Genomic DNA, 26,851 nt, shown 5'->3' on the forward strand with positions numbered 1-26,851 from the left:
GGCTGAAACAGAGGGCGCGAAACAGAGGGTCTGAAACAGAGAGTCTGCAACAGAGGGCGAGAAACAGAGGGCGAGAAACAGAGGGGCTGAAACAGAGGGGCTGAAACAGAGGGCGAGAAACAGAGAAGTTGAAACAGGGGGGCTGAAACAGAGGGGCTGAAACAGAGGGCGCGAAACAGAGGGCGCGAAACAAAGGGCGAGAAACAGAGGGCGCGAAACAGAGGGTCTGAAACAGTGGGCGAGAAACAGAGGGTCTGAAACTGAGGGTCTGAAACAGAGGGACTGAAACAGAGGGGCTGAAACAGAGGGTCTGAAACAGAGGGTCTGAAACAGAGGGCGAGAAACAGAGGGTCTGAAACAAAGGACGAGAAACAGAGGACGAGAAACAGAGGGCGAGAAACATAGGGGCTGAAACAGAGGGGCCGAAACAGAGTGCGCGAAACAGAGGGCGCGAAACAGAGGGCGAGAAACAGAGGGCGAGAAACAGATGGCGATAAACAGAGCGGCAGAAACAGAGGGCGAGAAACAGAGGGGCTGAAACAGAGGGGCTGAAACAGAGGGCGAGAAACAGAGGGGCTGAAACAGAGGGGCTGAAACAGAGGGGCTGAAACAGAGGGGCTGAAACAGAGGGATGAAACAGAGGGCGCGAAACAGAGGGTCTGAAACAGAGGGGCTGAAACAGAGGGGCTGAAACAGAGGGGCTGAAACAGAGGGGCTGAAACAGAGGGCGCGAAACAGAGAGTCTGAAACAGAGGGTCTGCAACAGAGGGCGAGAAACAGAGGGTCTGAAACAGAGGGCGAGAAACAGAGGGCGAGAAACAGAGGGTCTGAAACAGAGGGTCTGAAACAGAGGGTCTGAAACATAGGGCGAGAAACAGAGGTGCTGAAACAGAGGGGTTGAAACAGAGGGGCTGAAACAGAGGGGCTGAAACAGAGGGGCTGAAACAGAGGGCACGAAACAGAGGGTCTGAAACAGAGGGGCTGAAACAGAGGGCGCGAAACAGAGGGTCTGAAACAGAGGGTCTGCAACAGAAGGCGAGAAACTGAGGGCGAGAAACAGAGGTTCTGAAACAGAGGGCGAGAAACAGAGGGTCTGAAACAGAGGGTCTTAAACAGAGGGGCTGAAACAGAGGGCGAGAAACAGAGGGTCTGATACAGAGGGCAAGAAACAGAGGGCGAGAAACAGAGGGCGAGAAACAGAGGGTCTGAAACAGAGGGTCTGAAACAGAGGGCGCGAAACAGAGGGCGAGAAGCAGAGGGCGAGAAACATAGGGGCTGAAACAGAGGGGCTGAAACAGAGGGTCTGAAACAGAGGGGCTGAAACAGAGGGCGAGAAACAGATGAGCTGAAACAGAGGGGCTGAAACAGAGGGGCTGAAAAAGAGGGTCTGAAACAGAGGGCGCAAAACAGAGGGAGAGAAACAGAGGGAAAGAAACAGAGGGGCTGAAACAGAGGGCGAGAAACAGAGGGGCTGAAACAGAGGGCGAGAAACAGAGGGCCTGAAACAGATGGGCTGAAACAGAGGGGCTGAAACAGAGGGGCTGAAACAGAGGGCGCGAAACAGAGAGCGAGAAACAGAGGGTCTGAAACAGAGGGGCTGAAACAGAGGGTCTGAAACAGAGGGGCTGAAACAGAGGGCGAGAAACAGAGGGTCTGATACAGAGGGCGAGAAACAGAGGGCGAGAAACAGAGGTGCTGAAACAGAGGGGCCGAAACAGAGGGCGCGAAACAGAGGGTCTGAAACAGAGGGTCTGAAACAGAGGGGCTGAAACAGACGGCGCGAAACAGAGGGCAAGAAACAGAGGGCGAGATACAGAGGGCGAGAAACAGAGGGCGAGAAACAGAGGGGCCGAAACAGAGGGGCCGAAACAGAGGGCGCGAAACAGAGGGTCTGAAACAGTGGGCGAGAAACAGAGGGCGAGAAACAGAGGGTCTGAAACAGAGGGTCTGAAACAGAGGGTCTGAAACAGAGGGCTCGAAACAGAGGGGCTGAAGCAGAGGGGCTGAAACAAAGGGTCTGAAACAGAGGGCGAGAAACATAGGGCGAGAAACAGAGGGTCTGAAACAGAGGGGCTGAAACAGAGGGGCTGAAACAGAGGCACGAAACAGAGGTTCTGAAACAGAGGGCGAGAAACAGAGGGGCTGAAACAGAGGGGCTGCAACAGAGGTGCTGAAACTGCGGGGCTGAAACAGAGGGGCTGAAACAGAGTGCGAGAAACAGAGGGCGCAAAACAGAGGGGCTGAAACAGAGGGGCTGAAACAGAGGGCGCGAAACAGAGGGTCTGAAACAGAGAGTCTGCAACAGAGGGCGAGAAACAGAGGGCGAGAAACAGAGGGGCTGAAACAGAGGCGCTGAAACAGAGGGCGAGAAACAGAGAAGTTGAAACAGGGGGGCTGAAACAGAGGGGCTGAAACAGAGGGCGCGAAACAGAGGGCGCGAAACAAAGGGCGAGAAACAGAGGGCGCGAAACAGAGGGTCTGAAACAGTGGGCGAGAAACAGAGGGTCTGAAACTGAGGGTCTGAAACAGAGGGACTGAAACAGAGGGTCTGAAACAGAGGGCTAGAAACAGAGGGGCTGAAACAGAGGGGCTGAAACATAGGGGCTGAAACAGAGGGGCTGAAACAGAGGGCGCGAAACAGAGGGCGCGAAACAGAGGGGCTGAAACAGAGGGGCTGAAACAGAGGGCGCGAAACAGAGGGTCTGAAACAGAGGGTCTGAAACAGAGGGTCTGAAACAGAGGGGCCGAAACAGAGGGTGAGAAACAGAGGGTCTTAAACAGAGGGTCTGAAACAGAGGGCCCGAAACAGAGGGGCCGAAACAGAGGGCGACAAACAGAGAGGCCGAAACCGAGGGCGAGAAACAGAGGGTCTGAAACAGAGGGTCTGAAACAGAGCGGCTGAAACAGAGGGTCTGAAACAGACGGTGCGAAAAAGAGCGCGAGAAACAGAGGGTCTGAAACAGAGGGTCTGAAAGAGAGGGCGAGAAACAGAGGGCGAGAAACAGAGGGTCTGAAACAGAGGGGCTGAAACAGAGGGCGAGAAACAGAGGGTCTGAAACAGAGGGGCTGAAACAGAGGGCGAGAAACAGAGGTCGAGAAACAGAGGGTCTGAAACAGAGGGGCTGAAACAGAGGGGCCGAAACAGAGGGTGAGAAACAGAGGGTCTGAAACAGAGGGTCTGCAACAGAAGGCGAGAAACTGAGGCCGAGAAACAGAGGTTCTGAAACAGAGGGCGAGAAACAGAGGGTCTGAAACAGAGGGTCTTAAACAGAGGGGCTGAAACAGAGGGCGAGAAACAGAGGGTCTGATACAGAGGGCGAGAAACAGAGGGCAAGAAACAGAGGGTGAGAAACAGAGGTGCTGAAACAGAGGGGCCGAAACAGAGGGCGCGAAACAGAGGGTCTGAAACAGAGGGTCTGAAACAGAGGGGCTGAAACAGACGGCACGAAACAGAGGGCGAGAAACAGAGGGTCTGAAACAGAGGGTCTGAAACAGAGGGTCTGAAACAGAGGGCGCGAAACAGAGGGCGCGAAACAGACGGCGCGAAACAGAGGGCGAGAAACAGAGGGTCTGAAACAGAGGGTCTGAAACAGAGGGTCTGAAACAGAGGGTCTGAAACAGAGGGCGCGAAACAGAGGGGCCGAAACAGAGGGCGGGAAACAGAGGGGCCGAAACAGAGGGTCTGAAACAGAGGGCGCGAAACAGAGGGTCTGAAACAGAGGGTCTGAAACAGAGGGTGCGAAACAGAGGGGCCGAAACAGAGGGTCTGAAACAGAAGGAGCGAAACAGAGGGGCCGAAACAGAGGGCGAGAAACAGAGGGGCCGAAACAGTGTGCGAGAAACAGAGGGCGAGAAACAGAGGGTCTGAAACAGAGGGGCTTAAACAGAGGGTCTGAAATAGAGGACGCGAAACAGAGGGCCTGAAACAGAGGGGCTGAAACAGAGGGCGAGAAACAGAGGGCGAGAAACGGAGTGTCTGAAACAGAGGGCGAGAAACAGAGGGGCCGAAACAGAGGGCGAGAAACAGAGGGGCCGAAACAGAGGGCGAGAAACAGAGGGTCTGAAACAGAGGGTCTGAAACAGAGGGGCTGAAACAGAGGGCGTGAAACAGAGGGATCGAAACAGAGGGCGAGAAGCAGAGGGCGAGAAACATAGGGGCTGAAACAGAGGGGCTGAAACAGAGGGTCTGAAACAGAGGGGCTGAAACAGAGGGCGAGAAACAGAGGAGCTGAAACAGAGGGGCTGAAACAGAGGGGCTGAAACAGAGGGTCTGAAACAGAGGGTCTGAAACAGAGGGCGAGAAACAGAGGGCGAGAAACAGAGGGTCTGAAACAGAGGGTCTGAAACAGAGGGTCTGAAACAAAGGGCGAGAAACAGAGGTGCTGAAACAGAGGGGTTGAAACAGAGGGGCTAAAACAGAGGGGCTGAAACAGAGGGGCTGAAACAGAGGGCACGAAACAGAGGGTCTGAAACAGATGGGCTGAAACAGAGGGGCTGAAACAGAGGGCTAGAAACAGAGGGTCTGAAACAGAGGGTCTGCAACAGAAGGCGAGAAACTGAGGGCGAGAAACAGAGGTTCTGAAACAGAGGGCGAGAAACAGAGGGTCTGAAACAGAGGGTCTTAAACAGAGGGGCTGAAACAGAGGGCGAGAAACAGAGGGTCTGATACAGAGGGCGAGAAACAGAGGGCGAGAAACAGAGGTGCTGAAACAGAGGGGCCGAAACAGAGGGCGCGAAACAGAGGGTCTGAAACAGAGGGCGAGAAACAGAGGGCGAGAAACAGAGGGCGAGAAACAGTGGGTCTGAAACAGAGGGTCTGAAACCGAGGGGCTGAAACAGACGGCGCGAAACAGAGGGCAAGAAACAGAGGGCGAGATACAGAGGGCGAGAAACAGAGGGCGAGCAACAGAGGGCGAGAAACAGAGGGGCCGAAACAGAGGGGCCGAAACAGAGGGCGCGAAACAGAGGGTCTGAAACAGTGGGCGAGAAACAGAGTGCGAGAAACAGAGGGTCTGAAACAGAGGGTCTGAAACAGAGGGTCTGAAACAGAGGGCTAGAAACAGAGGGGCTGAAGCAGAGGGGCTGAAACAAAGGGTCTGAAACAGAGGGCGAGAAACATAGGGCGAGAAACAGAGGGTCTGAAACAGAGGGTCTGAAACAGAAGGAGCGAAACAGAGGGGCCGAAACAGAGGGCGAGAAACAGAGTGTCTGAAACAGAGGGGCTGAAACAGAGGGTCTGAAATAGAGGGCGCGAAACAGAGGGCGAGAAACAGAGGGCCTGAAACAGAGGGTCTGAAACAGAAGGAGCGAAACAGAGGGGCCGAAACAGAGGGCGAGAAACAGAGGGTCTGAAACAGAGGGGCTGAAACAGAGGGGCCGAAACAGAGGGCGAGAAACAGTGGGGCCGAAACAGAGGGCGAGAAACAGAAGGTCTGAAACAGAGGGTCTGAAACAGAGGGTCTGAAACAGAGGGGCTGAAACAGAGGGGCTGAAACAGAGGGCGAGTAACAGAGGGTCTGAAACAGAGGGCGCGAAACAGAGGGCGCAAAACAGAGGGGCCGAAACATAGGGCGGGAAACAGAGGGGCCAAAACAGAGGGTCTGAAACAGAGGGCGCCAAACTGAGGGCGCGAAACAGAGGGCGAGAAACAGAGGGTCTGAAACAGAGGGTCTGAAACAGAGGGCGCGAAACAGAGGGGCCAAAACAGAGGGCGAGAAACAGAGAGGCGGAAACAGAGGGCGAGAAACAGAGGGCGCGAAACAGAGGGTCTGAAACAGAGGGTCTGAAACAGAGTGGCTGAAACAGAGGGTCTGAAACAGAGGGCGCGAAACAGAGCGCGAGAAACAGAGTTTCTGAAACAGAGGGGCTGAAACAGAGGATCTGAAACAGAGGGGCTGAAACAGAGGGTCTGAAACAGAGGGCAAGAAGCAGAGGGGCCGAAACAGAGGGCGAGAAACAGAGGGGCCGAAACAGTGGGCGATAAACAGAGGGTCTGAAACAGAGGGTCTGAAACAGAGGGGCTGAAACAGAGGGCGCGAAACAGACGGCGCGAAACAGAGGGCGAGAAACAGAGGGTCTGAAACAGAGGGTCTGAAACAGAGGGTCTGAAACAGAGGGTCTGAAACAGAGGGCGCGAAACAGAGGGGCCGAAACAGAGGGCGGGAAACAGAGGGGCCGAAACAGAGGGTCTGAAACAGAGGGCGCGAAACAGAGGGGCCGAAACAGAGGGTCTGAAACAGAAGGAGCGAAACAGAGGGGCCGAAACAGAGGGCGAGAAACAGAGGGGCCGAAACAGTGTGCGAGAAACAGAGGGCGAGAAACAGCGGGTCTGAAACAGAGGGGCTTAAACAGAGGGTCTGAAATAGAGGGCGCGAAACAGAGGGCGAGAAACAGAGGGCCTGAAACAGAGGGGCTGAAACAGAGGGCGAGAAACAGAGGGCGAGAAACGGAGTGTCTGAAACAGAGGGCGAGAAACAGAGGGGCCGAAACAGAGGGCGAGAAACAGAGGGGCCGAAACAGAGGGCGAGAAACAGAGGGTCTGAAACAGAGGGTCTGAAACAGAGGGGCTGAAACAGAGGGCGTGAAACAGAGGGATCGAAACAGAGGGCGAGAAGCAGAGGGCGAGAAACATAGGGGCTGAAACAGAGGGGCTGAAACAGAGGGTCTGAAACAGAGGGGCTGAAACAGAGGGCGAGAAACAGAGGAGCTGAAACAGAGGGGCTGAAACAGAGGGGCTGAAACAGAGGGTCTGAAACAGAGGGCGCAAAACAGAGGGAGAGAAACAGAGGGAAAGAAACAGAGGGGCTGAAACAGAGGGCGAGAAACAGAGGGGCTGAAACAGAGGGCGAGGAACAGAGGGCCTGAAACAGATGGGCTGAAACAGAGGGGCTGAAACAGAGGGGCTGAAACAGAGGGTGCGAAACAGAGAGCGAGAAACAGAGGGTCTGACACAGAGGGGCTGAAACAGAGGGTCTGAAACAGAGGGGCTGAAACAGAGGGCGGAAACAGAGGGGCTGAAACAGAGGGCAAGAAACAGAGGGTCTGAAACAGAGGGCGCGAAACAGAGGGTCTGAAACAGAGGGGCTGAAACAGTGGGAGAGAAACAGAGAGTCTGAAACAGAGGGGCTGAAACAGAGGGTCTGAAACAGAGGGTCTGAAACAGAGGGTCTGAAACAGAGGGCGAGAAACAGAGGGTCTGAAACAAGGGACGAGAAACAGAGGACGAGAAACAGAGGGCGAGAAACATAGGGGCTGAAACAGAGGGGCCGAAACAGAGTGCGCGAAACAGAGGGTCTGAAACAGAGGGCGCGAAACAGAGGGCGAGAAACAGAGGGCGAGAGACAGATGGCGATAAACAGAGCGGCAGAAACAGAGGGCGAGAAACAGAGGGGCTGAAACAGAGGGGCTGAAACAGAGGGCGAGAAACAGAGGGGCTGAAACAGAGGGGCTGAAACAGAGGGGCTGAAACAGAGGGGCTGAAACAGAGGGATGAAACAGAGGGCGCGAAACAGAGGGTCTGAAACAGAGGGGCTGAAACAGAGGGGCTGAAACAGAGGGCGCGAAACAGAGAGTCTGAAACAGAGGGTCTGCAACAGAGGGCGAGAAACAGAGGGTCTGAAACAGAGGGCGAGAAACAGAGGGCGAGAAACAGAGGGTCTGAAACAGAGGGTCTGAAACAGAGGGTCTGAAACAAAGGGCGAGAAACAGAGGTGCTGAAACAGAGGGGTTGAAACAGAGGGGCTGAAACAGAGGGGCTGAAACAGAGGGGCTGAAACAGAGGGCACGAAACAGAGGGTCTGAAACAGAGGGGCTGAAACAGAGGGGCTGAAACAGAGGGCGCGAAACAGAGGGTCTGAAACAGAGGGTCTGCAACAGAGGGCAAGAAACAGAGGGCGAGAAACAGAGGGCGAGAAACAGAGGTGCTGAAACAGAGGGGCCGAAACAGAGGGCGCGAAACAGAGGGGCCGAAACAGAGGGCGAGAAACAGAGGGGCCGAAACAGAGGGCGAGAAACAGAGGGTCTGAAACAGAGGGTCTGAAACAGAGGGTCTGAAACAGAGGGGCTGAAACAGAGGGCGTGAAACAGAGGGCGCGAAACAGAGGGCGAGAAGCAGAGGGCGAGAAACATAGGGGCTGAAACAGAGGGCGAGAAACAGATGAGCTGAAACAGAGGGGCTGAAACAGAGGGGCTGAAAAAGAGGGTCTGAAACAGAGGGCGCAAAACAGAGGGAGAGAAACAGATGGAAAGAAACAGAGGGGCTGAAACAGAGGGCGAGAAACAGAGGGGCTGAAACAGAGGGCGAGAAACAGAGGGCCTGAAACAGATGGGCTGAAACAGAGGGGCTGAAACAGAGGGGCTGAAACAGAGGGCGAGAAACAGAGAGCGAGAAACAGAGGGTCTGAAACAGAGGGGCTGAAACAGAGGGTCTGAAACAGAGGGGCTGAAACAGAGGGCGGAAACAGAGGGGCCGAAACAGAGTGCGCGAAACAGAGGGTCTGAAACAGAGGGCGCGAAACAGAGGGCGAGAAACAGAGGGTGAGAAACAGATGGCGATAAACAGAGCGGCAGAAACAGAGGGCGAGAAACAGAGGGCGAGAAACAGAGGGGCTGAAACAGAGGGGCTGAAACAGAGGGGGAGAAACAGAGGGGCTGAAACAGAGGGGCTGAAACAGAGGGGCTGAAACAGAGGGGCTGAAACAGAGGGATGAAACAGAGGGCGCGAAACAGAGGGTCTGAAACAGAGGGCGAGAAACAGAGGGGCTGAAACAGAGGGCGCGAAACAGAGAGTCTGAAACAGAGGGTCTGCAACAGAGGGCGAGAAACAGAGGGTCTGAAACAGAGGGCGAGAAACAGAGGGTCTGAAACAGAGGGTCTGAAACAGAGGGTCTGAAACAGAGGGTCTGAAACAAAGGGCGATAAACAGAGGTGCTGAAACAGAGGGGTTGAAACAGAGGGGCTGAAACAGAGGGGCTGAAACAGAGGGGCTGAAACAGAGGGCACGAAACAGAGGGTCTGAAACAGAGGGGCTGAAACAGAGGGGCTGAAACAGAGGGCGCGAAACAGAGGGTCTGAAACAGAGGGTCTGCAACAGAAGGCGAGAAACTGAGGGCGAGAAACAGAGGTTCTGAAACAGAGGGCGAGAAACAGAGGGTCTGAAACAGAGTGTCTTAAACAGAGGGGCTGAAACAGAGGGCGAGAAACAGAGGGTCTGATACAGAGGGCGAGAAACAGAGGGCGAGAAACAGAGGGCGAGAAACAGAGGTGCTGAAACAGAGGGGCCGAAACAGAGGGCGCGAAACAGAGGGTCTGAAACAGAGGGCGAGAAACAGAGGGCGAGAAACAGAGGGCGAGAAACAGTGGGTCTGAAACAGAGGGTCTGAAACAGAGGGGCTGAAACAGACGGCGCGAAACAGAGGGCAAGAAACAGAGGGCGAGATACAGAGGGCAAGAAACAGAGGGCGAGCAACAGAGGGCGAGAAACAGAGGGGCCGAAACAGAGGGGCCGAAACAGAGGGCGCGAAACAGAGGGTCTGAAACAGTGGGCGAGAAACAGAGGGCGAGAAACAGAGGGTCTGAAACAGAGGGTCTGAAACAGAGGGTCTGAAACAGAGGGCTAGAAACAGAGGGGCTGAAGCAGAGGGGCTGAAACAAAGGGTCTGAAACAGAGGGCGAGAAACATAGGGCGAGAAACAGAGGGTCTGAAACAGAGGGTCTGAAACAGAGGGGCTGAAATAGAGGGCGCGAAACAGAGGGCGAGAAACAGAGGGCCTGAAACAAAGGGTCTGAAATAGAGGGCGCGAAACAGAGGGCGAGAAACAGAGGGCCTGAAACAGAGGGTCTGAAACAGAAGGAGCGAAACAGAGGGGCCGAAACAGAGGGCGAGAAACAGAGGGTCTGAAACAGAGGGGCTGAAACAGAGGGTCTGAAATAGAGGGCGCGAAACAGAGGGCGAGAAACAGAGGGCCTGAAACAGAGGGGCTGAAACAGAGGGGCCGAAACAGAGGGCGAGAAACAGTGGGGCCGAAACAGAGGGCGAGAAACAGAAGGTCTGAAACAGAGGGTCTGAAACAGAGGGTCTGAAACAGAGGGGCTGAAACAGAGGGGCTGAAACAGAGGGCGAGTAACAGAGGGTCTGAAACATAGGGCGCGAAACAGAGGGCGCAAAACAGAGGGGCCGAAACATAGGGTTGGAAACAGAGGGGCCAAAACAGAGGGTCTGAAACAGAGGGCGCGAAACTGAGGGCGCGAAACAGAGGGCGACAAACAGAGGGTCTGAAACAGAGGGTCTGAAACAGAGGGCGCGAAACAGAGGGGCCAAAACAGAGGGCGAGAAACAGAGAGGCGGAAACAGAGGGCGAGAAACAGAGGGCGCGAAACAGAGGGTCTGAAACAGAGGGTCTGAAACAGAGTGGCTGAAACAGAGGGTCTGAAACAGAGGGCGCGAAACAGAGCGCGAGAAACAGAGTTTCTGAAACAGAGGGGCTGAAACAGAGGGCGAGAAACAGAGGGCGAGTAACAGAGGATCTGAAACAGAGGGGCTGAAACAGAGGGTCTGAAACAGAGGGCAAGAAGCAGAGGGGCCGAAACAGAGGGCGAGAAACAGAGGGGCCGAAACAGAGGGCGATAAACAGAGGGTCTGAAACAGAGGGTCTGAAACAGAGGGGCTGAAACAGAGGGCGCGAAACAGAGGGGCCGAAACAGAGGGCGAGAAACAGAGGGGCCGAAACAGTGTGCGAGAAACAGAGGGCGAGAAACAGAGGGTCTGAAACAGAGGGGCTTAAACAGAGCGTCTGAAATAGAGGGCGCGAAACAGAGGGCGAGAAACAGAGGGCCTGAAACAGAGGGGCTGAAACAGAGGGCAAGAAACAGAGGGCGAGAAACGGAGTGTCTGAAACAGAGGGCGAGAAACAGAGGGGCCGAAACAGAGGGCGAGAAACAGAGGGGCCGAAACAGAGGGCGAGAAACAGAGGGTCTGAAACAGAGGGTCTGAAACAGAGGGTCTGAAACAGAGGGGCTGAAACAGAGGGCGTGAAACAGAGGGCGCGAAACAGAGGTCGAGAAGCAGAGGGCGAGAAACATAGGGGCTGAAACAGAGGGGCTGAAACAGAGGGTCTGAAACAGAGGGGCTGAAACAGAGGGCGAGAAACAGAGGAGCTGAAACAGAGGGGCTGAAACAGAGGGGCTGAAACAGAGGGTCTGAAACAGAGGGCGCAAAACAGAGGGAGAGAAAGAGAGGGAAAGAAACAGAGGGGCTGAAACAGAGGGCGAGAAACAGAGGGGCTGAAACAGAGGGCGAGAAACAGAGGGCCTGAAACAGATGGGCTGAAACAGAGGGGCTGAAACAGAGGGGCTGAAACAGAGGGTGCGAAACAGAGAGCGAGAAACAGAGGGTCTGAAACAGAGGGGCTGAAACAGAGGGTCTGAAACAGAGGGGCTGAAACAGAGGGCGGAAACAGAGGGGCTGAAACAGAGGGCAAGAAACAGAGGGTCTGAATCAGAGGGCGCGAAACAGAGGGTCTGAAACAGAGGGGCTGAAACAGTGGGAGAGAAACAGAGAGTCTGAAACAGAGGGGCTGAAACAGAGGGTCTGAAACAGAGGGTCTGAAACAGAGGGTCTGAAACAGAGGGCGAGAAACAGAGGGTCTGAAACAAAGGACGAGAAACAGAGGACGAGAAACAGAGGGCGAGAAACATAGGGGCTGAAACAGAGGGGCCGAAACAGAGTGCGCGAAACAGAGGGTCTGAAACAGAGGGCGCGAAACAGAGGGCGAGAAACAGAGGGCGAGAAACAGATGGCGATAAACAGAGCGGCAGAAACAGAGGGCGAGAAACAGAGGGGCTGAAACAGAGGGGCTGAAACAGAGGGCGAGAAACAGAGGGGCTGAAACAGAGGGGCTGAAACAGAGGGGCTGAAACAGAGGGGCTGAAACAGAGGGATGAAACAGAGGGCGCGAAACAGAGGGTCTGAAACAGAGGGGCTGAAACAGAGGGGCTGAAACAGAGGGGCTGAAACAGAGGGGCTGAAACAGAGGGCGCGAAACAGAGAGTCTGAAACAGAGGGTCTGCAACAGAGGGCGAGAAACAGAGGGTCTGAAACAGAGGGCGAGAAACAGAGGGCGAGAAACAGAGGGTCTGAAACAGAGGGTCTGAAACAGAGGGTCTGAAACATAGGGCGAGAAACAGAGGTGCTGAAACAGAGGGGTTGAAACAGAGGGGCTGAAACAGAGGGGCTGAAACAGAGGGGCTGAAACAGAGGGGCTGAAACAGAGGGCACGAAACAGAGGGGCTGAAACAGAGGGGCTGAAACAGAGGGCGCGAAACAGAGGGTCTGAAACAGAGGGTCTGCAACAGAAGGCGAGAAACTGAGGGCGAGAAACAGAGGTTCTGAAACAGAGGGCGAGAAACAGAGGGTCTGAAACAGAGGGTCTTAAACAGAGGGGCTGAAACAGAGGGCGAGAAACAGAGGGTCTGATACAGAGGGCAAGAAACAGAGGGCGAGAAACAGAGGGCGAGAAACAGAGGGTCTGAAACAGAGGGTCTGAAACAGAGGGGCTGAAACAGAGGGCGTGAAACAGAGGGCGCGAAACAGAGGGCGAGAAGCAGAGGGCGAGAAACATAGGGGCTGAAACAGAGGGGCTGAAACAGAGGGTCTGAAACAGAGGGGCTGAAACAGAGGGCGAGAAACAGATGAGCTGAAACAGAGGGGCTGAAACAGAGGGGCTGAAAAAGAGGGTCTGAAACAGAGGGCGCAAAACAGAGGGAGAGAAACAGAGGGAAAGAAACAGAGGGGCTGAAACAGAGGGCGAGAAACAGAGGGGCTGAAACAGAGGGCGAGAAACAGAGGGCCTGAAACAGATGGGCTGAAACAGAGGGGCTGAAACAGAGGGGCTGAAACAGAGGGCGCGAAACAGAGAGCGAGAAACAGAGGGTCTGAAACAGAGGGGCTGAAACAGAGGGTCTGAAACAGAGGGGCTGAAACAGAGGGCGAGAAACAGAGGGTCTGATACAGAGGGCGAGAAACAGAGGGCGAGAAACAGAGGTGCTGAAACAGAGGGGCCGAAACAGAGGGCGCGAAACAGAGGGTCTGAAACAGAGGGTCTGAAACAGAGGGGCTGAAACAGACGGCGCGAAACAGAGGGCAAGAAACAGAGGGCGAGATACAGAGGGCGAGAAACAGAGGGCGAGAAACAGAGGGGCCGAAACAGAGGGGCCGAAACAGAGGGCGCGAAACAGAGGGTCTGAAACAGTGGGCGAGAAACAGAGGGCGAGAAACAGAGGGTCTGAAACAGAGGGTCTGAAACAGAGGGTCTGAAACAGAGGGCTCGAAACAGAGGGGCTGAAGCAGAGGGGCTGAAACAAAGGGTCTGAAACAGAGGGCGAGAAACATAGGGCGAGAAACAGAGGGTCTGAAACAGAGGGGCTGAAACAGAGGGGCTGAAACAGAGGGGCTGAAACAGAGGCACGAAACAGAGGTTCTGAAACAGAGGGCGAGAAACAGAGGGGCTGAAACAGAGGGGCTGCAACAGAGGTGCTGAAACTGCGGGGCTGAAACAGAGGGGCTGAAACAGAGTGCGAGAAACAGAGGGCGCAAAACAGAGGGGCTGAAACAGAGGGGCTGAAACAGAGGGCGCGAAACAGAGGGTCTGAAACAGAGAGTCTGCAACAGAGGGCGAGAAACAGAGGGCGAGAAACAGAGGGGCTGAAACAGAGGGGCTGAAACAGAGGGCGAGAAACAGAGAGGTTGAAACTGGGGGGCTGAAACAGAGGGGCTGAAACAGAGGGCGCGAAACAGAGGGCGCGAAACAAAGGTCGAGAAACAGAGGGCGCGAAACAGAGGGTCTGAAACAGTGGGCGAGAAACAGAGGGTCTGAAACTGAGGGTCTGAAACAGAGGGACTGAAACAGAGGGTCTGAAACAGAGGGCTAGAAACAGAGGGGCTGAAACAGAGGGGCTGAAACATAGGGGCTGAAACAGAGGGGCTGAAACAGAGGGCGCGAAACAGAGGGCGCGAAACAGAGGGGCTGAAACAGAGGGGCTGAAACAGAGGGCGCGAAACAGAGGGTCTGAAACAGAGGGTCTGAAACAGAGGGTCTGAAACAGAGGGGCCGAAACAGAGGGTGAGAAACAGAGGGTCTTAAACAGAGGGTCTGAAACAGAGGGCCCGAAACAGAGGGGCCGAAACAGAGGGCGACAAACAGAGAGGCCGAAACCGAGGGCGAGAAACAGAGGGTCTGAAACAGAGGGTCTGAAACAGAGCGGCTGAAACAGAGGGTCTGAAACAGACGGTGCGAAAAAGAGCGCGAGAAACAGAGGGTCTGAAACAGAGGGTCTGAAAGAGAGGGCGAGAAACAGAGGGCGAGAAACAGAGGGTCTGAAACAGAGGGGCTGAAACAGAGGGCGAGAAACAGAGGGTCTGAAACAGAGGGGCTGAAACAGAGGGCGAGAAACAGAGGTCGAGAAACAGAGGGTCTGAAACAGAGGGGCTGAAACAGAGGGGCCGAAACAGAGGGTGAGAAACAGAGGGTCTGAAACAGAGGGTCTGCAACAGAAGGCGAGAAACTGAGGGCGAGAAACAGAGGTTCTGAAACAGAGGGCGAGAAACAGAGGGTCTGAAACAGAGGGTCTTAAACAGAGGGGCTGAAACAGAGGGCGAGAAACAGAGGGTCTGATACAGAGGGCGAGAAACAGAGGGCGAGAAACAGAGGGTGAGAAACAGAGGTGCTGAAACAGAGGGGCCGAAACAGAGGGCGCGAAACAGAGGGTCTGAAACAGAGGGTCTGAAACAGAGGGGCTGAAACAGACGGCACGAAACAGAGGGCAAGAAACAGAGCGCGAGATACAGAGGGCGAGAAACAGAGGGCGAGCAACAGAGGGCGAGAAACAGAGGGGCCGAAACAGAGGCCGCGAAACAGAGGGTCTGAAACAGTGGGCGAGAAACAGAGGGCGAGAAACAGAGGGTCTGAAACAGAGGGTCTGAAACAGAGGGTCTGAAACAGAGGGCTAGAAACAGAGGGGCTGAAGCAGAGGGGCTGAAACAAAGGGTCTGAAACAGAGGGCGAGAAACATAGGGCGAGAAACAGAGGGTCTGAAACAGAGGGGCTGAAACAGAGGGGCTGAAACAGAGGGGCTGAAACAGAGGCACGAAACAGAGGTTCTAAAACAGAGGGCGAGAAACAGAGGGGCTGAAACAGAGGGGCTGCAACAGAGGTGCTGAAACTGCGGGGTTGAAACAGAGGGGCTGAAACAGAGGGCGAGAAACAGAGGGCGCAAAACAGAGGGGCTGAAACAGAGGGGCTGAAACAGAGGGCGCGAAACAGAGGGTCTGAAACAGAGAGTCTGTAACAGAGGGCGAGAAACAGAGGGCGAGAAACAGAGGGGCTGAAACAGAGGGGCTGAAACAGAGGGCGAGAAACAGAGGGGTTGAAACAGGGGGGCTGAAACAGAGGGGCTGAAACAGAGGGCGCGAAACAGAGGGCGCGAAACAAAGGGCGAGAAACAGAGGGCGCGAAACAGAGGGTCTGAAACAGTGGGCGAGAAACAGAGGGTCTGAAACTGAGGGTCTGAAACAGAGGGACTGAAACAGAGGGTCTGAAACAGAGGGCTAGTAACAGAGGGGCTGAAACAGAGGGGCTGAAACATAGGGGCTGAAACAGAGGGGCTGAAACAGAGGGCGCGAAACAGAGGGCGCGAAACAGAGGGGCTGAAACAGAGGGGCTGAAACAGAGGGCGCGAAACAGAGGGTCTGAAACAGAGGGTCTGAAACAGAGGGTCTGAAACAGAGGGGCCGAAACAGAGGGTGAGAAACAGAGGGTCTTAAACAGAGGGTCTGAAACAGAGGGCCCGAAACAGAGGGGCCGAAACAGAGGGCGAGAAACAGAGAGGCCGAAACCGAGGGCGAGAAACAGAGGGTCTGAAACAGAGGGTCTGAAACAGAGCGGCTGAAACAGAGGGTCTGAAACAGACGGTGCGAAAAAGAGCGCGAGAAACAGAGGGTCTGAAAGAGAGGGCGAGAAACAGAGGGCGAGAAACAGAGGGTCTGAAACAGAGGGGCTGAAACAGAGGGCGAGAAACAGAGGGTCTGAAACAGAGGGGCTGAAAGAGAGGGCGAGAAACAGAGGGCGAGAAACAGAGGGTCTGAAACAGAGGGCCTGAAACAGAGGGGCCGAAACAGAGGGTGAGAAACAGAGGGTCTGAAACAGAGGGTCTGAAACAGAGGGCGAGAAACAGAGGGTCTGAAACAGAGGGTCTGAAACAGAGGGTCTGAAACAGAGGGCGAGAAACAGAGGGTCTGAAACAGAGGGCGAGAAACAGAGGGTCTGATACAGAGGGCGAGAAACAGAGGGCGAGAAACAGAGGGTGAGAAACAGAGGTGCTGAAACAGAGGGGCCGAAACAGAGGGCGCGAAACAGAGGATCTGAAACAGAGGGTCTGAAACAGAGGGGCTGAAACAGACGGCGCGAAACAGAGGGCAAGAAACAGGGGGCGAGATACAGAGGGCGAGAAACAGAGGGCGAGCAACAGAGGGCGAGAAACAGAGGGGCCGAAACAGAGGGCGCGAAACAGAGGGTCTGAAACAGTGGGCGAGAAACAGAGGGCGAGAAACAGAGGGTCTGAAACAGAGGGTCTGAAACAGAGGGTCTGAAACAGAGGGCTAGAAACAGAGGGGCTGAAGCAGAGGGGCTGAAACAAAGGGTCTGAAACAGAGGGCGAGAAACATAGGGCGAGAAACAGAGGGTCTGAAACAGAGGGGCTGAAACAGAGGGGCTGAAACAGAGGGGCTGAAACAGAGGCACGAAACAGAGGTTCTGAAACAGAGGGCGAGAAACAGAGGGGCTGAAACAGAGGGGCTGCAACAGAGGTGCTGAAACTGCGGGGCTGAAACAGAGGGGCTGAAACAGAGGGCGAGAAACAGAGGGCGCAAAACAGAGGGGCTGAAACAGAGGGGCTGAACCAGAGGGCGCGAAACAGAGGGTCTGAAACAGAGAGTCTGCAACAGAGGGCGAGAAATAGAGGGCGAGAAACAGAGGGGCTGAAACAGAGGGGCTGAAACAGAGGGCGAGAAACAGAGGGGTTGAAACAGGGGGGCTGAAACAGAGGGGCTGAAACAGAGGGCGCGAAACAGAGGGCGCGAAACAAAGGGCGAGAAACAGAGGGCGCGAAACAGAGGGTCTGAAACTGAGGGTCTGAAACAGAGGGACTGAAACAGAGGGTCTGAAACAGAGGGCTAGAAACAGAGGGGCTGAAACAGAGGGGCTGAAACATAGGGGCTGAAACAGAGGGGCTGAAACAGAGGGCGCGAAACAGAGGGCGCGAAACAGAGGGGCTGAAACAGAGGGGCTGAAACAGAGGGCGCGAAACAGAGGGTCTGAAACAGAGGGTCTGAAACAGAGGGTCTGAAACAGAGGGGCCGAAACAGAGGGTGAGAAACAGAGGGTCTTAAACAGAGGGTCTGAAACAGAGGGCCCGAAACAGAGGGGCCGAAACAGAGGGCGAGAAACAGAGAGGCCGAAACCGAGGGCGAGAAACAGAGGGTCTGAAACAGAGGGTCTGAAACAGAGCGGCTGAAACAGAGGGTCTGAAACAGACGGTGCGAAAAAGAGCGCGAGAAACAGAGGGTCTGAAACAGAGGGTCTGAAAGAGAGGGCGAGAAACAGAGGGTCTGAAACAGAGGGTCTGCAACAGAAGGCGAGAAACTGAGGGCGAGAAACAGAGGGTCTGAAACAGAGGGTCTTAAACAGAGGGGCTGAAACAGAGGGCGAGAAACAAAGGGTCTGATACAGAGGGCGAGAAACAGAGGGCGAGAAACAGAGGGCGAGAAACAGAGGTGCTGAAACAGCGGGGCCGAAACAGAGGGCGCGAAACAGAGGGTCTGAAACAGAGGGTCTGAAACAGAGGGGCTGAAACAGACGGCGCGAAACAGAGGGCAAGAAACAGAGGGCGAGATACAGAGGGCGAGAAACAGAGGGCGAGCAACAGAGGGCGAGAAACAGAGGGGCTGAAACAGAGGGGCCGAAACAGAGGGCGCGAAACAGAGGGTCTGAAACAGTGGGCGAGAAACAGAGGGCGAGAAACAGAGGGTCTGAAACAGAGGGTCTGAAACAGAGGGTCTGAAACAGAGGGCTAGAAACAGAGGGGCTGACGCAGAGGGGCTGAAACAAAGGGTCTGAAACAGAGGGCGAGAAACATAGGGCGAGAAACAGAGGGTCTGAAACAGAGGGGCTGAAACAGAGGGGCTGAAACAGAGGGGCTGCAACAGAGGTGCTGAAACTGCGGGGTTGAAACAGAGGGGCTGAAACAGAGGGCGAGAAACAGAGGGCGCAAAACAGAGGGGCTGAAACAGAGGGGCTGAAACAGAGGGCGCGAAACAGAGGGTCTGAAACAGAGAGTCTGTAACAGAGGGCGAGAAACAGAGGGCGAGAAACAGAGGGGCTGAAACAGAGGGGCTGAAACAGAGGGCGAGAAACAGAGGGGTTGAAACAGGGGGTCTGAAACAGAGGGGCTGAAACAGAGGGCGCGAAACAGAGGGCGCGAAACAAAGGGCGAGAAACAGAGGGCGCGAAACAGAGGGTCTGAAACAGTGGGACTGAAACAGAGGGTCTGAAACAGAGGGCTAGTAACAGAGGGGCTGAAACAGAGGGGCTGAAACATAGGGGCTGAAACAGAGGGGCTGAAACAGAGGGCGCGAAACAGAGGGCGCGAAACAGAGGGACTGAAACAGAGGGGCTGAAACAGAGGGCGCGAAACAGAGGGTCTGAAACAGAGGGTCTGAAACAGAGGGTCTGAAACAGAGGGGCCGAAACAGAGGGTGAGAAACAGAGGGTCTTAAACAGAGGGTCTGAAACAGAGGGCCCGAAACAGAGGGGCCGAAACAGAGGGCGAGAAACAGAGAGGCCGAAACCGAGGGCGAGAAACAGAGGGTCTGAAACAGAGGGTCTGAAACAGAGCGGCTGAAACAGAGGGTCTGAAACAGACGGTGCGAAAAAGAGCGCGAGAAACAGAGGGTCTGAAACAGAGGGTCTGAAAGAGAGGGCGAGAAACAGAGGGCGAGAAACAGAGGGTCTGAAACAGAGGGGCTGAAACAGAGGGCGAGAAACAGAGGGTCTGAAACAGAGGGGCTGAAAGAGAGGGCGAGAAACAGAGGGCGAGAAACAGAGGGTCTGAAACAGAGGGCCTGAAACAGAGGGGCCGAAACAGAGGGTGAGAAACAGAGGGTCTGAAACAGAGGGTCTGAAACAGAGGGCGAGAAACAGAGGGTCTGAAACAGAGGGTCTGAAACAGAGGGTCTGAAACAGAGGGCGAGAAACAGAGGGTCTGAAACAAAGCGCGAGAAACACGGGGCGAGAAACAGAGGGCGAGAAACAGAGGGCGAGAAACAGAGGGGGCGAAACAGAGGGATCGAAACAGAGGGCGCGAAACAGAGGGTCTGAAACAGAGGGCGCGAAACAGAGGGCGAGAAACAGAGGGCGAGAAACAGATGGCGAGAAACAGAGGGGCTGAAACAGAGGGCGAGAAACAGAGGGCGCGAAACAGAGGGCGAGAAACAGAGGGGCTGAAACAGAGGGGCTGAAACAGAGGGCGAGAAACAGTGGGGCTGAAACAGAGGGGCTGAAACAGAGGGGCTGAAACAGAGGGGCTGAAACAGAGGTGCGAAACAGAGGGTCTGAAACAGAGGGGCTGAAACAGAGGGCGCGAAACAGAGGCTCTGAAACAGATGGTCTGCAACAGAGGGCGAGAAACAGAGGGCCAGAAACAGATGGGCTGAAACAGAGGGCGAGAAACACAGGGCGAGAAACAGATGGCGAGAATCAGAGGGTCTGAAACAGAGGGTCTGAAACAGAGGGCGAGAAACAGAGGGCGCGAAACAGAGGGTCTGAAACAGAGGGGCTGAAACAGAGGGCGAGAAACAGAGGGTCTGAAACAGAGGGTCTGCAACAGAGGGCGAGAAACAGAGGGCGAGAAATAGAGGGTCTGAAACAGAGGGTCTGAAACTGAGGGTCTGCAACAGAGGGCGAGAAACACAGGGTCTGAAACAGAGGGCGCGAAACAGAGGGGCTGAAACAGAGGGCGAGAAACAGAGGGGCTGAAACAGAGGGGCTGAAACAGAGGGGCTGAAACAGAGGGGCTGAAACAGAGGGCGCGAAACAGAGAGTCTGAAACAGAGGGTCTGCAACAGAGGGTCTGAAACAGTGGGGCTGAAACAGAGGGGCTGAAACAGAGGGCGAGAAACAGAAGGTCTGAAACAGAGGGCGCGAAACAGAGGGGCCGAAACAGCGGGCGGGAAACAGAGGGGCCAAAACAGAGGGTCTGAAACAGAGGGCGCGAAACAGAGGGCACGAAACAGAGGGCGAGAAACAGAGGGTCTGAAACAGAGGGTCTGAAACAGAGGGCGCAAAACAGAGGGGCCGAAACAGAGGGCGAGAAACAGAGAGGCCGAAACAGAGGGCGAGAAACAGAGGGCGCGAAACAGGGGGTCTGAAACAGAGGGTCTGAAACAGAGTGGCTGATACAGAGGGTCTGAAACAGAGGGCGCGAAACAGAGCGCGAGAAACAGAGGGTCTGAAACAGAGGGTCTGAAACAGAGAGTCTGCAACAGAGGGCGAGAAACAGAGGGCGAGAAACAGAGGGGCTGAAACAGAGGGGCTGAAACAGAGGGCGAGAAACAGAGGGGTTGAAACAGGGGGGCTGAAACAGAGGGGCTGAAACAGAGGGCGCGAAACAGAGGGCGCGAAACAAAGGGCGAGAAACAGAGGGCGCGAAACAGAGGGTCTGAAACAGTGGGCGAGAAACAGAGCGTCTGAAACTGAGGGTCTGAAACAGAGGGACTGAAACAGAGGGTCTGAAACAGAGGGCTAGAAACAGAGGGGCTGAAACAGAGGGGCTGAAACAGAGGGTCTGAAACAGAGGGCGCGAAACAGAGGGCGCGAAACAGAGGGGCTGAAACAGAGGGGCTGAAACAGAGGGCGCGAAACAGAGGGTCTGAAACAGAGGGTCTGAAACAGAGGGTCTGAAACAGAGGGGCCGAAACAGAGGGTGAGAAACAGAGGGTCTTAAACAGAGGGTCTGAAACAGAGGGCCCGAAACAGAGGGGCCGAAACAGAGGGCGAGAAACAGAGAGGCCGAAACCGAGGGCGAGAAACAGAGGGTCTGAAACAGAGGGTCTGAAACAGAGCGGCTGAAACAGAGGGTCTGAAACAGACGGTGCGAAAAAGAGCGCGAGAAACAGAGGGTCTGAAACAGAGGGTCTGAAAGAGAGGGCGAGAAACAGAGGGCGAGAAACAGAGGGTCTGAAACAGAGGGGCTGAAACAGAGGGCGAGAAACAGAGGGTCTGAAACAGAGGGGCTGAAACAGAGGGGCTGAAACAGAAGGGCCGAAACAGAGGGTGAGAAACAGAGGGTCTGAAACAGAGGGTCTGCAACAGAAGGCGAGAAACTGAGGGCGAGAAACAGAGGTTCTGAAACAGAGGGCGAGAAACAGAGGGTCTGAAACAGAGGGTCTTAAACAGAGGGGCTGAAACAGAGGGCGAGAAACAGAGGGTCTGATACAGAGGGCGAGAAACAGAGGGCGAGAAACAGAGGTGCTGAAACAGAGGGGCCGAAACAGAGGGCGCGAAACAGAGGGTCTGAAACAGAGGGTCTGAAACAGAGGGGCTGAAACAGACGGCGCGAAACAGAGGGCAAGAAACAGAGGGCGAGATACAGAGGGCGAGAAACAGAGGGCGAGCAACAGAGGGCGAGAAACAGAGTGGCCGAAACAGAGGGGCCGAAACAGAGGGCGCGAAACAGAGGGTCTGAAACAGTGGGCGAGAAACAGAGGGCGAGAAACAGAGGGTCTGAAACAGAGGGTCTGAAACAGAGGGTCTGAAACAGAGGGCTAGAAACAGAGGGGCTGAAGCAGAGGGGCTGAAACAAAGGGTCTGAAACAGAGGGCGAGAAACATAGGGCGAGAAACAGAGGGTCTGAAACAGAGGGGCTGAAACAGAGGGGCTGAAACAGAGGGGCTGAAACAGAGGCACGAAACAGAGGTTCTGAAACAGAGGGCGAGAAACAGAGGGGCTGAAACAGAGGGGCTGCAACAGAGGTGCTGAAACTGCGGGGTTGAAACAGAGGGGCTGAAACAGAGGGCGAGAAACAGAGGGCGCAAAACAGAGGGGCTGAAACAGAGGGGCTGAAACAGAGGGCGCGAAACAGAGGGTCTGAAACAGAGAGTCTGTAACAGAGGGCGAGAAACAGAGGGCGAGAAACAGAGGGGCTGAAACAGAGGGGCTGAAACAGAGGGCGAGAAACAGAGGGGTTGAAACAGGGGGGCTGAAACAGAGGGGCTGAAACAGAGGGCGCGAAACAGAGGGCGCGAAACAAAGGGCGAGAAACAGAGGGCGCGAAACAGAGGGCACGAAACAGAGGGCGAGAAACAGAGGGTCTGAAACAGAGGGTCTGAAACAGAGGGCGCGAAACAGAGGGGCCGAAACAGAGGGCGAGAAACAGTGAGGCCGAAACAGAGGGCGAGAAACAGAGGGCGCGAAACAGTGGGTCTGAAACAGAGGGTCTGAAACAGAGTGGCTGATACAGAGGGTCTGAAACAGAGGGCGCGAAACAGAGCGCGAGAAACAGAGGGTCTGAAACAGAGGGTCTGAAACAGAGAGTCTGCAACAGAGGGCGAGAAACAGAGGGCGAGAAACAGAGGGGCTGAAACAGAGGGGCTGAAACAGAGGGCGAGAAACAGAGGGGTTGAAACAGGGGGGCTGAAACAGAGGGGCTGAAACAGAGGGCGCGAAACAGAGGGCGCGAAACAAAGGGCGAGAAACAGAGGGCGCGAAACAGAGGGTCTGAAACAGTGGGCGAGAAACAGAGGGTCTGAAACTGAGGGTCTGAAACAGAGGGACTGAAACAGAGGGTCTGAAACAGAGGGCTAGAAACAGAGGGGCTGAAACAGAGGGGCTGAAACAGAGGGTCTGAAACACAGGGCGCGAAACAGAGGGCGCGAAACAGAGGGGCTGAAACAGAGGGGCTGAAACAGAGGGCGCGAAACAGAGGGTCTGAAACAGAGGGTCTGAAACAGAGGGTCTGAAACAGAGGGGCCGAAACAGAGGGTGAGAAACAGACGGTCTTAAACAGAGGGTCTGAAACAGAGGGCCCGAAACAGAGGGGCCGAAACAGAGGGCGAGAAACAGAGAGGCCGAAACCGAGGGCGAGAAACAGAGGGTCTGAAACAGAGGGTCTGAAACAGAGCGGCTGAAACAGAGGGTCTGAAACAGACGGTGCGAAAAAGAGCGCGAGAAACAGAGGGTCTGAAACAGAGGGTCTGAAAGAGAGGGCGAGAAACAGAGGGCGAGAAACAGAGGGTCTGAAACAGAGGGGCTGAAACAGAGGGCGAGAAACAGAGGGTCTGAAACAGAGGGGCTGAAACAGAGGGGCTGGAACAGAAGGGCCGAAACAGAGGGTGAGAAACAGAGGGTCTGAAACAGAGGGTCTGCAACAGAAGGCGAGAAACTGAGGGCGAGAAACAGAGGTTCTGAAACAGAGGGCGAGAAACAGAGGGTCTGAAACAGAGGGTCTTAAACAGAGGGGCTGAAACAGAGGGCGAGAAACAGAGGGTCTGATACAGAGGGCGAGAAACAGAGGGCGAGAAACAGAGGTGCTGAAACAGAGGGGCCGAAACAGAGGGCGCGAAACAGAGGGTCTGAAACAGAGGGTCTGAAACAGAGGGGCTGAAACAGACGGCGCGAAACAGAGGGCAAGAAACAGAGGGCGAGATACAGAGGGCGAGAAACAGAGGGCGAGCCACAGAGGGCGAGAAACAGAGGGGCCGAAACAGAGGGGCCGAAACAGAGGGCGCGAAACAGAGGGTCTGAAACAGTGGGCGAGAAACAGAGGGTGAGAAACAGAGGGTCTGAAACAGAGGGTCTGAAACAGAGGGTCTGAAACAGAGGGCTAGAAACAGAGGGGCTGAAGCAGAGGGGCTGAAACAAAGGGTCTGAAACAGAGGGCGAGAAACATAGGGCGAGAAACAGAGGGGCTGAAACAGAGGGGCTGAAACAGAGGGGCTGAAACAGAGGGCCTGAAACAGAGGCACGAAACAGAGGTTCTGAAACAGAGGGCGAGAAACAGAGGGGCTGAAACAGAGGGGCTGCAACAGAGGTGCTGAAACTGCGGGGTTGAAACAGAGGGGCTGAAACAGAGGGCGAGAAACAGAGGGCGCAAAACAGAGGGGCTGAAACAGAGGGGCTGAAACAGAGGGCGCGAAACAGAGGGTCTGAAACAGAGAGTCTGTAACAGAGGGCGAGAAACAGAGGGCGAGAAACAGAGGGGTTGAAACAGGGGGGCTGAAACAGAGGGGCTGAAACAGAGGGCGCGAAACAGAGGGCGCGAAACAAAGGGCGAGAAACAGAGGGCGCGAAACAGAGGGTCTGAAACAGTGGGCGAGAAACAGAGGGTCTGAAACTGAGGGTCTGAAACAGAGGGACTGAAACAGAGGGTCTGAAACAGAGGGCTAGTAACAGAGGGGCTGAAACAGAGGGGCTGAAACATAGGGGCTGAAACAGAGGGGCTGAAACAGAGGGCGCGAAACAGAGGGCGCGAAACAGAGGGGCTGAAACAGAGGGGCTGAAACAGAGGGCGCGAAACAGAGGGTCTGAAACAGAGGGTCTGAAACAGAGGGTCTGAAACAGGGGCCGAAACAGAGGGTGAGAAACAGAGGGTCTTAAACAGAGGGTCTGAAACAGAGGGCCCGAAACAGAGGGACCGAAACAGAGGGCGAGAAACAGAGAGGCCGAAACCGAGGGCGAGAAACAGAGGGTCTGAAACAGAGGGTCTGAAACAGAGGGTCTGAAACAGGGGCCGAAACAGAGGGTGAGAAACAGAGGGTCTTAAACAGAGGGTCTGAAACAGAGCGGCTGAAACAGAGGGTCTGAAACAGACGGTGCGAAAAAGAGCGCGAGAAACAGAGGGTCTGAAACAGAGGGTCTGAAAGAGAGGGCGAGAAACAGAGGGCGAGAAACAGAGGGTCTGAAACAGAGGGGCTGAAACAGAGGGCGAGAAACAGAGGGTCTGAAACAGAGGGGCTGAAAGAGAGGGCGAGAAACAGAGGGCGAGAAACAGAGGGTCTGAAACAGAGGGCCTGAAACAGAGGGGCCGAAACAGAGGGTGAGAAACAGAGGGTCTGAAACAGAGGGTCTGAAACAGAGGGCGAGAAACAGAGGGTCTGAAACAGAGGGTCTGAAACAGAGGGTCTGAAACAGAGGGCGAGAAACAGAGGGTCTGAAACAAAGGGCGAGAAACAGAGGGCGAGAAACAGAGGGCGAGAAACAGAGGGCGAGAAACAGAGGGGGCGAAACAGAGGGATCGAAACAGAGGGCGCGAAACAGAGGGTCTGAAACAGAGGGGCTGAAACAGAGGGGCTGAAACAGAGGGGCTGAAACAGAGGTGCTAAACAGAGGGTCTGAAACAGAGGGGCTGAAACAGAGGGCGCGAAACAGAGGCTCTGAAACAGAGGGTCTGCAACAGAGGGCGAGAAACAGAGGGCCAGAAACAGATGGGCTGAAACAGAGGGCGAGAAACACAGGGCGAGAAACAGATGGCGAGAATCAGAGGGTCTGAAACAGAGGGTCTGAAACAGAGGGCGAGAAACAGAGGGCGCGAAACAGAGGGTCTGAAACAGAGGGGCTGAAACAGAGGGCGAGAAACAGAGGGTCTGAAACAGAGGGTCTGCAACAGAGGGCGAGAAACAGAGGGCGAGAAATAGAGGGTCTGAAACAGAGGGTCTGAAACAGAGGGTCTGCAACAGAGGGCGAGAAACACAGGGTCTGAAACAGAGGGCGCGAAACAGAGGGGCTGAAACAGAGGGCGAGAAACAGAGGGGCTGAAACAGAGGGGCTGAAACAGAGGGGCTGAAACAGAGGGGCTGAAACAGAGGGCGCGAAACAGAGAGTCTGAAACAGAGGGTCTGCAACAGAGGGTCTGAAACAGTGGGGCTGAAACAGAGGGGCTGAAACAGAGGGCAAGAAACAGAAGGTCTGAAACAGAGGGCGCGAAACAGAGGGGCCGAAACAGCGGGCGGGAAACAGAGGGGCCAAAACAGAGGGTCTGAAACAGAGGGCGCGAAACAGAGGGCACGAAACAGAGGGCGAGAAACAGAGGGTCTGAAACAGAGGGTCTGAAACAGAGGGCGCGAAACAGAGGGGCCGAAACAGAGGGCGAGAAACAGAGAGGCCGAAACAGAGGGCGAGAAACAGAGGGCGCGAAACAGGGGGTCTGAAACAGAGGGTCTGAAACAGAGTGGCTGATACAGAGGGTCTGAAACAGAGGGCGCGAAACAGAGCGCGAGAAACAGAGGGTCTGAAACAGAGGGGCTGAAACAGAGGGCGAGAAACAGAGGGCAAGAAACAGAGGGTCTGAACCAGAGGGGCTGAAACAGAGGGCGAGAAACAGAGGGCGAGAATCAGAGGGTCTGAAACAGAGGGCGAGAAACAGAGGGGCCGATACAGAGGGCGAGAAACAGTGGGGCCGAAAAAGAGGGCGATAAACAGAGTGTCTGAAACAGAGGGTCTGAAACAGAGGGGCTGAAACAGAGGGCGCGAAACAGAGGGCGCGATACAGAGGGCGAGAAACAGAGGGTCTGAAACAGAGGGGCTGAAACAGCGGGTCTGAAACAGAGGGTCTGAAACAGAGGGACTGAAACAGAGGGCGCGAAACAGAGGGGCCGAAACAGAGGGCGGGAAACAGAGGGGCTGAAACAGAGGGTCTGAAACAGAGGGCGCAAAACAGAGGGCGCGAAACAGAGGGCGAGAAACAGAGGGTCTGAAACAGAGGGTCTGAAACAGAGGGCGCGAAACAGAGGGGCCGAAACAGAGGGCGA

This window comes from Chiloscyllium punctatum, chromosome X, assembly GCF_047496795.1.
Source record: "Chiloscyllium punctatum isolate Juve2018m chromosome X, sChiPun1.3, whole genome shotgun sequence".
NCBI lineage: Eukaryota > Metazoa > Chordata > Chondrichthyes > Orectolobiformes > Hemiscylliidae > Chiloscyllium > Chiloscyllium punctatum.